This window comes from Fukomys damarensis, unplaced genomic scaffold (genome assembly GCF_012274545.1).
Source record: "Fukomys damarensis isolate Sample0158 unplaced genomic scaffold, DMR_v1.0_HiC HiC_scaffold_11, whole genome shotgun sequence".
NCBI classification, from domain to species: domain Eukaryota; kingdom Metazoa; phylum Chordata; class Mammalia; order Rodentia; family Bathyergidae; genus Fukomys; species Fukomys damarensis.
Window position 1 is genome coordinate 43,139,790 of NW_022900923.1, and position 12,437 is coordinate 43,152,226.

The window sequence follows — 12,437 nt, forward strand, 5'->3', positions numbered from 1 at the left end:
CCACCCCATTTGGGTTTGGTTTTGGTGTGACCCTTCTTCCATTACTGTGGGTGATCTCGAACTCGCAGCAGCCTCTCTTCTCCAAGCATGGACGTGCAGCAGGAGAGAGGGCACAGAAGTGGGGCCACGCTGCAGCTTCCCCTGCTGTAAAACAGGCGGTCCTCCCGAGGGGGCACAAGGGACAAACACAACAAGCACCGTAATGTACGCGAGAGAGTTTAGTAGCTCGTGAAGAGCTATTCAAATATTTGTGTTGCCATGGCTCCTGAAAGAACACCAGTGAGGAGAAGCCCACAAAGGGACTCAGGTACTGTCTGTTGGATCTGGACGGGACCTTTAGCTGGGGATGGGCCGGGAGGGAAGAACAGGGGAACAGCAACAGGAACCCCGCTTCTTATGCGGCACGGTCATCTGGTCTACCACTTCCACATTCAGGGAGCATCTGACCCTCTAGTTTTCCAAGGAACCCTTTTTGTACTTAAAGACATCTCATTCCTGAGTTCATTCCCAAGGATTTTTGAATGTGGAATCTGCCAGGCACCAGGATTAGAAGGTCCCTATCCTCCTTGGGCCACATCCTAGAGCCCCAAACAGGCGTTTGCCTGACAAGCACCTGCTGACATGGTTGTGTCATGATGTGTGCTGTAAAGGAAGCCTGTGGGACACCGTGGGGCATTTCACAGGGTGGGTTAAACTACCTCGGCCCAGCAAGCTGGCAACATCCCGGAGGCTGGGGAAGGCTTTTCCGAGGCAGGGTCGTTCAAACTTCTGTCTGAAGGGTAACCTGAATTTAGGGAGAGGCATGGGCTAGGCAGAGGGACAAGGGCTAGAGGACAGTGTAGGTAAAGGCCATGAGGAAAAAGGGAGCTCAGCAGTCTAGGAACTGCAAGAGGCCCACGTACCTGGTACAGAGCAAGAGGAGGGAGCTGGGCAGGTATGGGCCAGATCCTCTTGGGGTGGTGCCCTTGGTCACTCTAAAGAGCACAGAGTCACCTTAGAGTTCTGAGGACTGGGTTCCGTCCGTGTCCTCAAAAGGTCCTTCTAGCAGCAATGCAGAGACTGGAGTGGAGGTGCAGGGCACGAGAGTGATCCTGTGGTCAGGCAGGAAGTGGGGGCAGCCGGAACCAGTGGGGAGCTTTGGAGCTGGGTGTGGTGGTGCCTGTAATCCCAGCACAGTGGGGGGCAGAGGCAGGGAGATTCTGAGTTTAAGACCCTGTCTCAAAATTTTAAAAGAATGGAAAAAGGTCTGGGGAAGTAACGAAGTGCAAAGGCTCTGAGTTCGATCCTCAATAGTAGGAAAAATAAAAAGTAGAGCTGAGGAGACAGGGAGGAGTGAGGGGACTGTCTAGGCGCCAATTCAGAGGCAGACAGGACCTGGTGGCAGACGGATGTTATGAGGGAAGGGTGGACAAAGATTCCCAGTTTATGACAAACAGAACTGTTCTGAAATGGTACCATTCACAAAAACAGGCTACACTGGAAGGGACGGAGGAGGAACAGCATGGGAGGCAGCGGAGATTTAGGGGGAGAATCATAACGCTGCCTCTAGATGCCAAGTTTGAGGTTTCGCAGAACATCCAGCTTAGTCAACCAGGCAGGTGGCTGTGAGGATGTGGAGCCGAGATAAAAGGGTGCAGGCTGCTGTCGCCAGGTGGATGACGGCAGAAGCCATCCTGCGGTTGAGATGGCACAGGGATGGAGCATTCCATCAGAAGGGAACTCCTCCAGCAGGAAAATGAAGTGAGGAGGGTGAGTCAGCAAAGATGACTGCAGAGTAACCGGAGAAGCCAGGAATTCAGAGTCAGAGAAGGGAAAGGGAAGAGCCACAAGGAGTGGGAAATGCTTCTGAGAACTAAAATCCAGGGACCTGGAGAGCTGCTGCAGCAAGCTGGAGGAGGAAGCCAGACTGGAGAGGGGCTGAGGAAGGAAGGGGTAGGTGGTGCGGAGCGAGCTGCAGAACGACTCTTCCAAGACGCCTGGCTTGAAAGGAGAGCAGCGATGGGTGGCAGATTTGGGCTTGAGGAAGGTTTTTAGCTTAGAAAAGGGATGGGCACTGTCACTTAGGAGGCCAAGGAGAGGCTGGGACAGAGGAGGAGGAAGCTGTGACCCATGGTGAGTGCTGCTGCCTTGGCTGGAACAGGAGGAAGGGGAGAGGCACAGAGGCAGAAGCAGGTGCTTTGGAGGGTTTGGTGGGGACAAGCTGGGGAGCTTCTGCCTGCTGACTTGTATTTCTCTATGAAGTGGGAGGTGAGGTCCTCTGCTGAGAGCGAGGTTGGAGGCAGAGCTGGGGGAGGGAGGTGTGAAACAGTCATCATGGAGAGTGAGGTGGCAGAGGGAAGTGGGGGGACACAGTAGGAACCCCTAGTGCTGCTAAAGAACAAGTTGGGTTGGGGTGTCAGGTTTGTAGAAGTGCCCATCTGTGTGTGTGTGTGTGTGTGTGTGTGTGTGTGTGTGTGTGTTTGTCCCCAGCAGCTTCAGCTGCCTGGATGCAGAGGGAGCAGAAAGAGCAATTAATCCAGGACTGACACTTTGACAAACTGGAACCCTAAAAAGACAGAAAGTCAAAGAGTCTAAGACATGAAGAGGAAGATTCTTAAAATGACGGGCCATGAACTCCATCTGGTCTCAGGGAGGGAAGGCCCAGGAAGGTCATGGGTGGCAGGAGCCTAGAGGTGCCAGTAGACCCAGGGTCCCTAAGAGGTAAAAGACTGGTGGTGTGGGAATCCTCAGCCCAGGAAGCCCGGAGACCAGAGACCTGAAAGCAGGTCCTCCACTCGGACTTTCAGGTGGACCCAAGAGCTAGGGTGTGGCCTTGGGAGAGAGTGGCTTTGGCAGGAGAACCAAGGAAGGGACTATGGGCCTGAGGCTCCGGGGTGGGGTATGAGGTCAGGAGAAACAGTTGGGAGAGGAGACCTGAGAAAGGTAATGGATATAGCATGAGGCCGGAAGTCACACCTTAGATCTAGTCCTGCGACAGGAAGTCCCCTCCCTTCCTAGAGCTTAAGTTTCTGGGGGATGATAACAGGTCAGGGGAATGGGCTCAGGTGCCACCAGGGACACAGGTTACAGGTGTGCTGGACTGGCGACCCTCAGCTCCAGGCTCAGGTGGATTCCCTGAGCTGTCATCATTGTGGACACAGGCCACTGTGTGGACACAGCAGGCAGCCACCCCTGTCCCGAGTGCTGGTGCGCCATCTTGGAGGATGCTGTGGGAAGCCCCAGAACAGGCTCCTCTTGCTTCCCTCCTCCCAGCGTGCCAGACAGAGCAGCTGTGGTTCCGATGGCCCGGGGAGGGAGGTGAGCCTCTTCCAGCTGGTGCTGGGTTGTCCTCAGTGGTGCCCTCCAGCCTCAGCAGCAGCTTATGGCTCTGAAAACAGACTCGCCCTTCCTGAGGGTTTGGGCAGCAGATCTCACTGCACACGACCTAGACAGAGCCTGCACCAGGCAGATCCTTGGGGGCAGCCACTTCCGTAGCACTGGCCTGCCCGCGACAAGCGCTTTGCTCAGGGAAGCCACAGACCCCCGCATCTCACGGAGACTCTGATACCCAGGGAAGGCCCAGCCACAGAAGATGCTTGATAAACATTTACCAAATGAATGAAGACTGTTCTCAAATATTTAAAAAAGAAAACCTCCCCGAGTCCACCAGAGTTCTTTAAGTCATCTATCACATTGCTCCTGTTTATTTGGGTAGATAATTAAAAGAGCACTTTCGAGGTTCTCTCATATTTATCGGGACCCACGATGTGCCATGCATTTTATGAGCAGGAGCTGTTTCATTTTCACAGCCTGTGAGCTGGGGATGTGAGAGAGGAGGAAACTGAGGCTCAGGGAGAGGTTAAGAGACGCGTCCAAGATCACAGAGCCGGTCAGCAGCAGCCGCGGGATCCTAAGCCAAACGGAGCTAACTTGAAAGACAGCACTCTTTTCCACACCGGCGCCTCCGGTTGCAGTGACAGCGGCAAAGGGGAGGCAGAGAGGTCGTGTGGACAGGACTGCAGCCACACAGTGCCCTGGGGAAGCAGGACTGGGCCGCGGTCAGCGGTGCTGAGCCGCAGCCGGGAAGGCCAGGTCCTGCTCCTCTCTCTCCCCTGCGGCGGTGTGGCTGGCTACTTCGCTGCAGCTGCACATCAGGCCCTTTCCTTCCGCGCTGCCCCGCCTGCTCCCCGGAGCGGCTGCCAGGACCGTCCTGTGGAGACGCCCCTCTCCCCACGAGCGATTCCCGGACCCCTTGTCCTGAGGGCTCAGGGGCACGCAGGAGGTGAGAGATGCCAGTGGTCTGACCCGCAGTGGCTAACCATGGCTGTCAGCTCCCTCAGGCCTGCCCACGTCTGCCTGACAGGTGAGCAGCTGTGCGCTACATCTGTCTGTCCATCTGTTTCCCTCGCAGGGGCCTGGAGATTGACCGATGCTCTTCAGAGAGGGGACGGAGGCCCTGGGCCTGAGGAAGCCCCTTCCTTGGGACAGCGGTCAGCAGGACGGGGCGGAGAGAGAGTGGGGCTCTGTCCCTCTCCAACACCTGAGCCCCTCCCGACTGCCAAGTCCCCTCGATGCCTCCCACCCTCCCCACAGCTCCCTAAGCTCTCTGCCTGCCAAGCTCTGCAAATTACCACACATGCCAATAAGTCATTAGAAACCAGAACGGCAAATGTGGGGTTGCCATGGAGACCAACATCGGGAGCTGGCAGCCCCGGGCCGGCCGGTGGCTCAGGTGTGCTGTGGGGGGAGCTCCGAGGGCCAAACCGCCTGGCAGAGGGGATATCGCACCGCTGGGGAGCTGGTTTCAGGCAGGGCATTGCTCTGCTGCCTCCCTTCCCTGCCGCCCTGAGGCCGAGTCCTGCTCCCCCGAAGCTTGCTGGCCTGGTACAGGCAGGCAGGTGTGACCTGCATCTCTGCCCAGAGGAGGTGGCTCAGATGCTGCCGGGCTGGGACCCTGACAGGCCCAGGGAGGGGTGGAAGGCAGGGCAGGACCAGAGTAGCACTGTCCCTGCCTTCCTGAGCAGAGACTTCCTGCGCCTCTGCCCGAGAGCCAGCAGGCACCCTGAGCTTTTCACACAGGTTAAAGATGGGTGAGTGCAGAACGTATGTAAGCATCTGCGATCTCCGCCCAGATAGGAGCCAGCCCTGGACTGGAGTCCCAGCTTGTCACTACCCTCCGACAAGGCCGCTTCTCTCCAGGCCTTGGCTCTGTTGTCTGGGAAATGTGGAGGTTGTGTTTCAGACACAGTGCGTGCCAGAGCCACCGCGCTATGGAGCAGCTCTGCAGGGTCACTTCCTGGAAGGCCAGGAAGAGAGGGGATCCGGTCCATCGGCTCCACTTTTACCTTAGACTTGATTTCCTCTGGCTGTGGAACACATTACCACAAATGTGGTACCTTAAAGCAACACAGAGCTATTATACCCTGAAACGGGGGTCGCCGTTTTAAAGTGGTGGCAGACTGCACTCCTTTCTGCAGGCTGTGGGGAGAATCTGTTTTTCTGCCTCTCCCTGGCTTCCAGACGCGGCTCGCTTTCCCTGGCTCATGGCCCCTTCCTTCTCCAATGCCAGCAATGGCCAGTCAGCCTGCCTCACTCAGCCCTACTCCGACACCAACTTATGTTTCTCTGTTCCACCAGGATCCCTGCAACACACCAGGCTCACCAGGATGATCCAGGGTATTTTAATTTTTTGACCCAGGATCTAACTATGTAGTTCAAGCAGGCCTTGCCCTCACTACGTAACCCAGGCTGGCTTCGAATTCCCAGCCATCCTCCTGCATCAACCTCCCCAATAATCGATTTATGTGAAGATCAGATAATTTAGCAACTTTCATTCAAAATACCCTGCAGGCCATCTGATCTGGCTTTTATATCCAGGCAGGGTCGGGTGAAGCCCTGTGTGTGTGTCCTTGCACACTTCTGGTGCAGAAAGCTCACCAATAGTCCCACACCTGAGACACCGTCCTTTCTTCCCCTCACCTTGACCTCCAATGCTGTCCTCTTCCCACACCCAAGCAGAAGAGTCCCAGGTCTTATCATACTCTAGAAACGGCACCCAAGTTCAGGAAGCACAGGCCTCAGACTTCTGACCAGCAATCTGCTCGAGTGTCCACAGGTGGAGATGTGGCCTGTACCCCCTGCCCTCCAATGGAACCTCAGCTAGGTGCCCTCTGCCAAGGGCTGGGCCCTGGGGTGCTGAACAATAATACTCTCTTCTAAGGCAGTGCCCTGGGTGCTCCCACAGCCCTGGAGCTCTGTAATTGTATGCAAATGGTTCAGCCTTTCTCAGCCCATTTTTTCTCTCTCAGTATAAACAGGCAGGCAGCTCATTCCATTCCTACTTCTTTTGCACCTCCCGGGGGTCCTAGAAAAGAAATGTGTTCAGCTAGGGGAAAGCTATTCTCCCAGGAAAAGCCCTGGGGAAACGGAGGAGAAACTGCGATAACGTTTATTGAGCTGCTACTTTGTAGCAGCCACTTTACACAGATTAGCTCATTTCATGTGGTGGTTGAGAACCAGGGCTCTGGAGTCAGAATGATTTGGGACTGCATTCTGGCTCCGTTACTTGCTGCCTGTGTGAGGCCTCAGGGCAAGATATTTAATGCTTTCTGGCTTTAGTTTCAACTGTAAAATGGGGAGGAATAATGTCTACTTCACACTGTCCTGTGGATTAAATGAGATAGATACAGTAAAGCTTTGGTATCTCATATGCACTCACAAATGTTAGCTCGTATTATTAACAATCCTACAAAACCAGCCATTACTCTCTGGGCATGGTGGTCAGCAGGCCTGTAATTCTAGCACTCTGGGAGGCTGAGACAGGAGGATCTCAAATCTGAACCCAGCCTGGACAGTTTAGGGTGACTGAGTGAGACCCTGTCTCCAAAAAAAAGCAAGGCTGGACATGTAGCTCAGGGTGAAGGCCCTGAGTTCAATCCCCAGTACTGCGAAACATAAAAAGTGAGTATCATTAACACAGATTTATAGATGGGGAAAGTGAGGCTCAGAAAAATGCACGTATGGATACATAGACCCCAAGTCCAACAGACCCCATTTGCTCTGGATTCTGAACCCTGAGGACAGGGGCCTTGGGTTCAGCCTGCGGTGGTACAGAGTCCTTTCTGAGCTCCCGAGGGCCCAGGGTGCGCTAGGGGGCTGCTCTGCTCACAGACTCTTGGCTCAAGCTCTGTGGCTGGGGTGTCCACCTGTGACTCAGTGGGGAGGACACCCCCAGTGGAGCCCCTCACTCCACGCCTCAGAGGGAGCTCAGCCCTGCTCAGGGAAGACACTCCCCTCCTGGGGAACAAGCGGGCATCCATGTCAGGATTTGATTTCCGGTTCACTAGAAAGGAAACTCACAGGGATGTTGCGAGACTAACCTGGGAGCCTGGGCCTGCAGAAGAGGCCAGGAGAGAGGCTGGCTGCGGTCTGCAGAGAAGTGGGCCCAGGAGAATTCCAGAAAACCCGGGGTACCTGGAAGGCAGCAATCCCAAGAGTACAGCTGGGAGGGGGCAAGAGCCCCTGGAGGCCGGATTTTACACCTAAAGGGCTGCCCTCCCTGTACCCTGAGGGATTAAAGAGGGCATCGGAGCACTGCCTGTGTCCCATACACATACACTCAGCTCCTGGGGAGGATCTAAAATTCAGCTGGGCCACTTAGCGATTTAGTGAGACTCTGTCTCAAAGTAAAAGAGGGTTTGGTGGTAGACTGCTTCCCTAGAATGTGTGAGGCCTTGAGTTTGACATCTAATACCAAGAAAACAAAACAAAACAAAAACCACACCCCTCAAACCAACCAAAGACAAAGTGTGTGTCAGAAGCCCAGCTGCCCAGCTGGCTGGGAAGGGGGCTGCTCCAAGGCCAAGCCCCAGCCCCAGAGCTGGCAGCTGCGGCCTCACCCGCTCCACCCTCCCCTCCGCTGCTCTTCCCACCAGCCCTGAGTTCTGGTGAGAACCCTCCCCGTACAGCCGTACCTCTCGAGGAAGCGTTCCCTATAGACTCCCACACAGCGCTCACAGTTCTGATAACATTTATAGTCTGAATCACACAGTTTAGCACTCGTTTTAAATACTGTCTGGTATTATTCCCTCATTATTTCTTGTGAGCATGAGTTCTGCCTCCCCAGCTGATCTGCAGTTTCTCTCCAGCAAAGACTGGGTCTTACGCCTCCTTGAAGTCTCCCCAGCCCCACGCCCCGCATCCCATGCCCCACAGACAAGGCTGTATGAACACCTGGGGACCCACCCACCGGGTGACCGGGAGTCCCACTGGCCAGAGCTTCCTCAATAGCCACGTGCCGCCATGCTCGAATGGACGGTCAAAGCCCCGGCGGGTGGAAATCAGGGTGTCACTCCACACTCCAAGCCCTGCATGGCCTCCATCTCACTGGGGGGAAGCCAGACACCTCCCTCTGTCCTCCTCAGTCCTGCAGCCTCTCTATTCTCTGACCTCATCTCCTGCCTGTTCCCCCCCTGCCAGCATGGCCTCCTCCGTGCTCAACCCTGTCGGGCCTGGGCCTCCCTCCTGGCCCTTGGGCCTGCTGTTTCCTCATCTTGACTGGGCGGCACCTTCTCACAAGCCTCTGTGACAGACAGCCCAACATGCGTGCCGTCTGCCTGGTTCCCAGGATGTACACTACACTTCCTGCCTGGCTTTACTTAACTCTAGTACGATGCCATTTGCTTTACAAGTTCATTTTCCTGTGTTTCCAGACAGTAAAGTGGATGCTCAGGAAGGTCAGAGATCTCTGATTGCTCCCTGCTGTCTGTACTCCCGGCTCTCTGTCCAGGCCCAGATGCTTAGAAACGGCCGCTGGTGGAGACCCACTGAACCAGGCCCATGGCGCTCAGAGATGGGCACAGGAGGGACAGTTCTGCAGGGACCCTCCGGTTCTGTGAATCCACGCTTTGGGCCTGGGCCAGCTTTGGGGCGCGTTCTGAAGCTCAGGGCCTTCCACCCACTGGGAGGTCTGTTCCGAAGCAGAAGTGACGGCCGTGCAGAGTAAAGCGTCAGTTCTCCCCTCCCCTTCCCCTGCATAGCGCGACACCGCGTCATCCCACCTTCTGGGCATTGCCACCTCTGCCCTCCCAGGCCACAGACTGGCACTTTCATCCTCCAGCTTCAGGGCTCAGCCTGAGAACACTTCACAGAAGGACATCGACGCAACTGGCTTTCTTCTCTCCTCCTTTCTCTCTCTCTCTGCAGGATCAGACGACACAGACCCACATTTCCTAGGGGACCGAGCTGACAGCTTCCGGCATTGCCCTCTTCTATCCATTTTCCCCCAAGGAGCTGCCCTGTGAGATGTTTGGAAACAGGAATGGCTGCCCTTGCCCTGCCTTCCTGGCAGCATCCTGCTCAGTCTGCCCCCTCCACCTCCGCCTCCTGGGTCTGAGCCCATCCTCTATCTCCCAGCAAGTGGCCTGGGCATCAGGTCCCACCCTATGTCCACGGGCACTGACTTCCTGTCCAGCTCTCTGAGGTCCCCGAGGCTCTGGGCTGAGACAGAAAGAAATAATGTTGGATCCTGAATAAATATCAGGTCCTGCACGAACAGGAAGAAGCGGGTCAGAGAGACCCTCTCTGATGATCTCCAAAAGGAGGCAGTTGGCCAGGGTTGGGTAAGGGATTTCTTCTTCTAGGGAGCTAGGAAAACAGGCCAGATGATCAGGAAATCCTGGATTCTGGGTGGTAAAGGGACAGGAGCCCTGGAGTCAGAGAGAAGGGTGAGAACCTTCCCTGGGTCTCTTTTCTAGCAATGTCTTTGAGCAAGCCTGGATCTCAGCTTCTTCATGCTTAAATCAGGGATGTAAGAGTACCTGCCTACCTAATAGGGGCATTCGAGGATTTAGTGAGGAAACTCCAATAAAGCACTTGGCTTGGTGCCTGGCACATAGTAAGTGCTCAACAAACACTAGATGCTGTAATTTGTGTCTTTACAAGGTGAGCAGTGGAAGCTGAGAAGCCATTTTTGCCCCAGGAACCCTTTGCTTGCTCTTTGTCCTGGAACTCACTTTAAATCCATCAAAGGCTGAACAGCAGGGAAGGTGTAGGTGGAGGAAACACACCAAGACAAAGTGAATTCCAAACCCATCTCGGTTATATGCACCTCCTAAAGGCAGCTCCCTCAGGCCAAGGGATCTCCTGGGTCCCCAGGAAGAGCCAGGGGCCAGGAGTGTGGCAGCTTGGGGCTTGTAGCTGAGTCTGGTGAAGGCTTGGAATGTGCAGGAGGCCTTGTGACAGCGCCTGGCAAGGCTGCCCAGGGTCCCCTGCCCACTGTTTTACACCCAAGGGTGTGGGGTTGTGCTGGGAGGCTGGCCAGCCCCACAGGAAGCACGGCTCCCTGCTAGGGGCGAAGGCCGAGGGGGACCGGTCAGTGGTGTTGACTATGTCCTTGAGAGACACTATGTGTTTGGCACGATTCCTGTGCCCCAGAAAAACCTCAGCACTGGCATCCCCAGGCCCGGTACGTCGGCCTGCGGACTCCTTTTCAAGTCTTGGCCCAAATATCATGTCCTTCTGCCAGCCTTTCCCATCTGCAGATAGAGGCATCACCTCCACTCAGCTCAAATAGAGCACAGGCCTCATTTCTGTCCACAGGATGGACCCCCCCCCTAATAATAACAACATGTTTACTTAGCACTTATTATATGCCAGACAGTGATCTGGCTTGCTGTATGTATCACTTCATTTAATTCTCCTAACAGCTCCAGGAAATAGGTATTTTTTTTACCACCTTGACTGACGAGGAAACTGAGGCACAGGGAGCTAGGATGGCTCACGCCGTAGCTCTCAGCTATAAGTACGGAGGCAGATTCAAACTTCCAGCCGGCATGGGGCTCTAGGATCTCTACCCTCACTGAGTTCCCGAGAGGAAAGTCAACATCCGGTTTGTCTCTGTGCTCCTAACACCCAGCACAGCAGGCTGATTAACTGAGCAAGGGCCTGAATGAGGCCAACCTGGGGCACTTTCAGCCTCAGAGCTGCAGGCCAGACACGGAGCCCACAAGGCCCCATGGGCGGTGTCTTCTCTTAGGGTCCAGCAACACAAGACAGTAAGGTTGTGCATGTGTGTGCGGGGTGTCTCCCGTCTTGTGGCTTTTTTGTCCCAGGTAGCTTCTTCCTTTGTCTTCCTCCCTCTGCGCTCTGGTCACTTCTTCTATGGCAGCCTCTGACCATGGCCTCGTCCCTCCCTGTGGCTTTCCACCCTGTCCTCTGCATGCCGTGACCCTCTCACCGGGCCCAGGCCTGCCGGAGGAGGCTGAGAACATGAGCAACACTGGCTTGTTAGCCTGGTCACCGACCCAGCTCCTGCGCTGACCCAGAAGGGAAACAGTGATTTCCGTGGCGCACTCCCTGGGAGCAGGTGGGACTGGGCCGGGGAGCTGCTGGTCACTGTTCCACTGGCATCTCTAGGAGATCAGAAGAATTCCTCGCCTTTCTGCCTCCCTTCCAGGGTCCCAACTCCCCTAGAAAGCCTTCTCTGGTCCCCTGAGATCGCTTATACACGAAGCTTAGATATTCTAGTACCCTAACTCGGGAGACAGGACAACACACTGCTGCAAGGTTAGGAGAGATGGGAACTCTGGACAAATTACCAGATGTCACACACAGGAGAGGGCACAAATGAACTGCAGATAACCAGTGATATCAAAACGAGACTGTGTGACCCAGGGCAAGTGGTCCATTGTCTCCGAGTTTCAATTTTCTCAACTAGAAAACGGGATGACAGTGCAGGCTTTAGGAAGCCATCAGGAGGACTGAATAGGATTTGTTTGTAAAGCCCTTGACACAAACTGGTGCATAGTAGGTGCTCAGTGAGTGATAATCATCACTTCCTCCTCTGTCTGAAGCATCAGTCGTCTACTCAGCCCCCCCAAAACAGTGAAGTATGAACCGCTCCATCCTTTCAGAGCAGGTGTCTTGTTTCACTGGTGCCTGCAGACAGCAAGGAGATGGGGCTGGCAAGTTCGGGGTCACTGGCGTGGTGATGACTCACTGGACTGCTCATGCTTCTCCCCACCCCCAACAGACTCTGGGAACCTGATGAGTATGGAACTAGTCAGCTGTCAAGTTCAAATGCAAGTTCAGCTCTGCCTGAGACAGGTTTGTTTGTTTCCGTACCCTCCGTTCCTAAAATACTGCTAAGCACACAGTAAGCACTCAATAAATAATTGTTGAAAGAATGAATTTTAAAAAAGCAATACATTTTTCTGTTTCAATAAAAGAAAGAAGAGGGTGGGGAGCAAAAGGGGCCAGAGTGAATAGTGAGGTGCAGGGGACACAGGGGTGGGGCAGAGGGGTGCAGCTGCCAGACTGCTCTGCAAAGGTGCCTGCCACACGGGGAGGATGAGGAGCCTGGTGCTCCAGGGTAAGCTGTGGCTTACAGGAAGAAAGGGTGAAGGTGGAGGCAGAGACTCGGAAGGAAGGGATGGAGGGAGGGACGGAGGGAGGGAGGG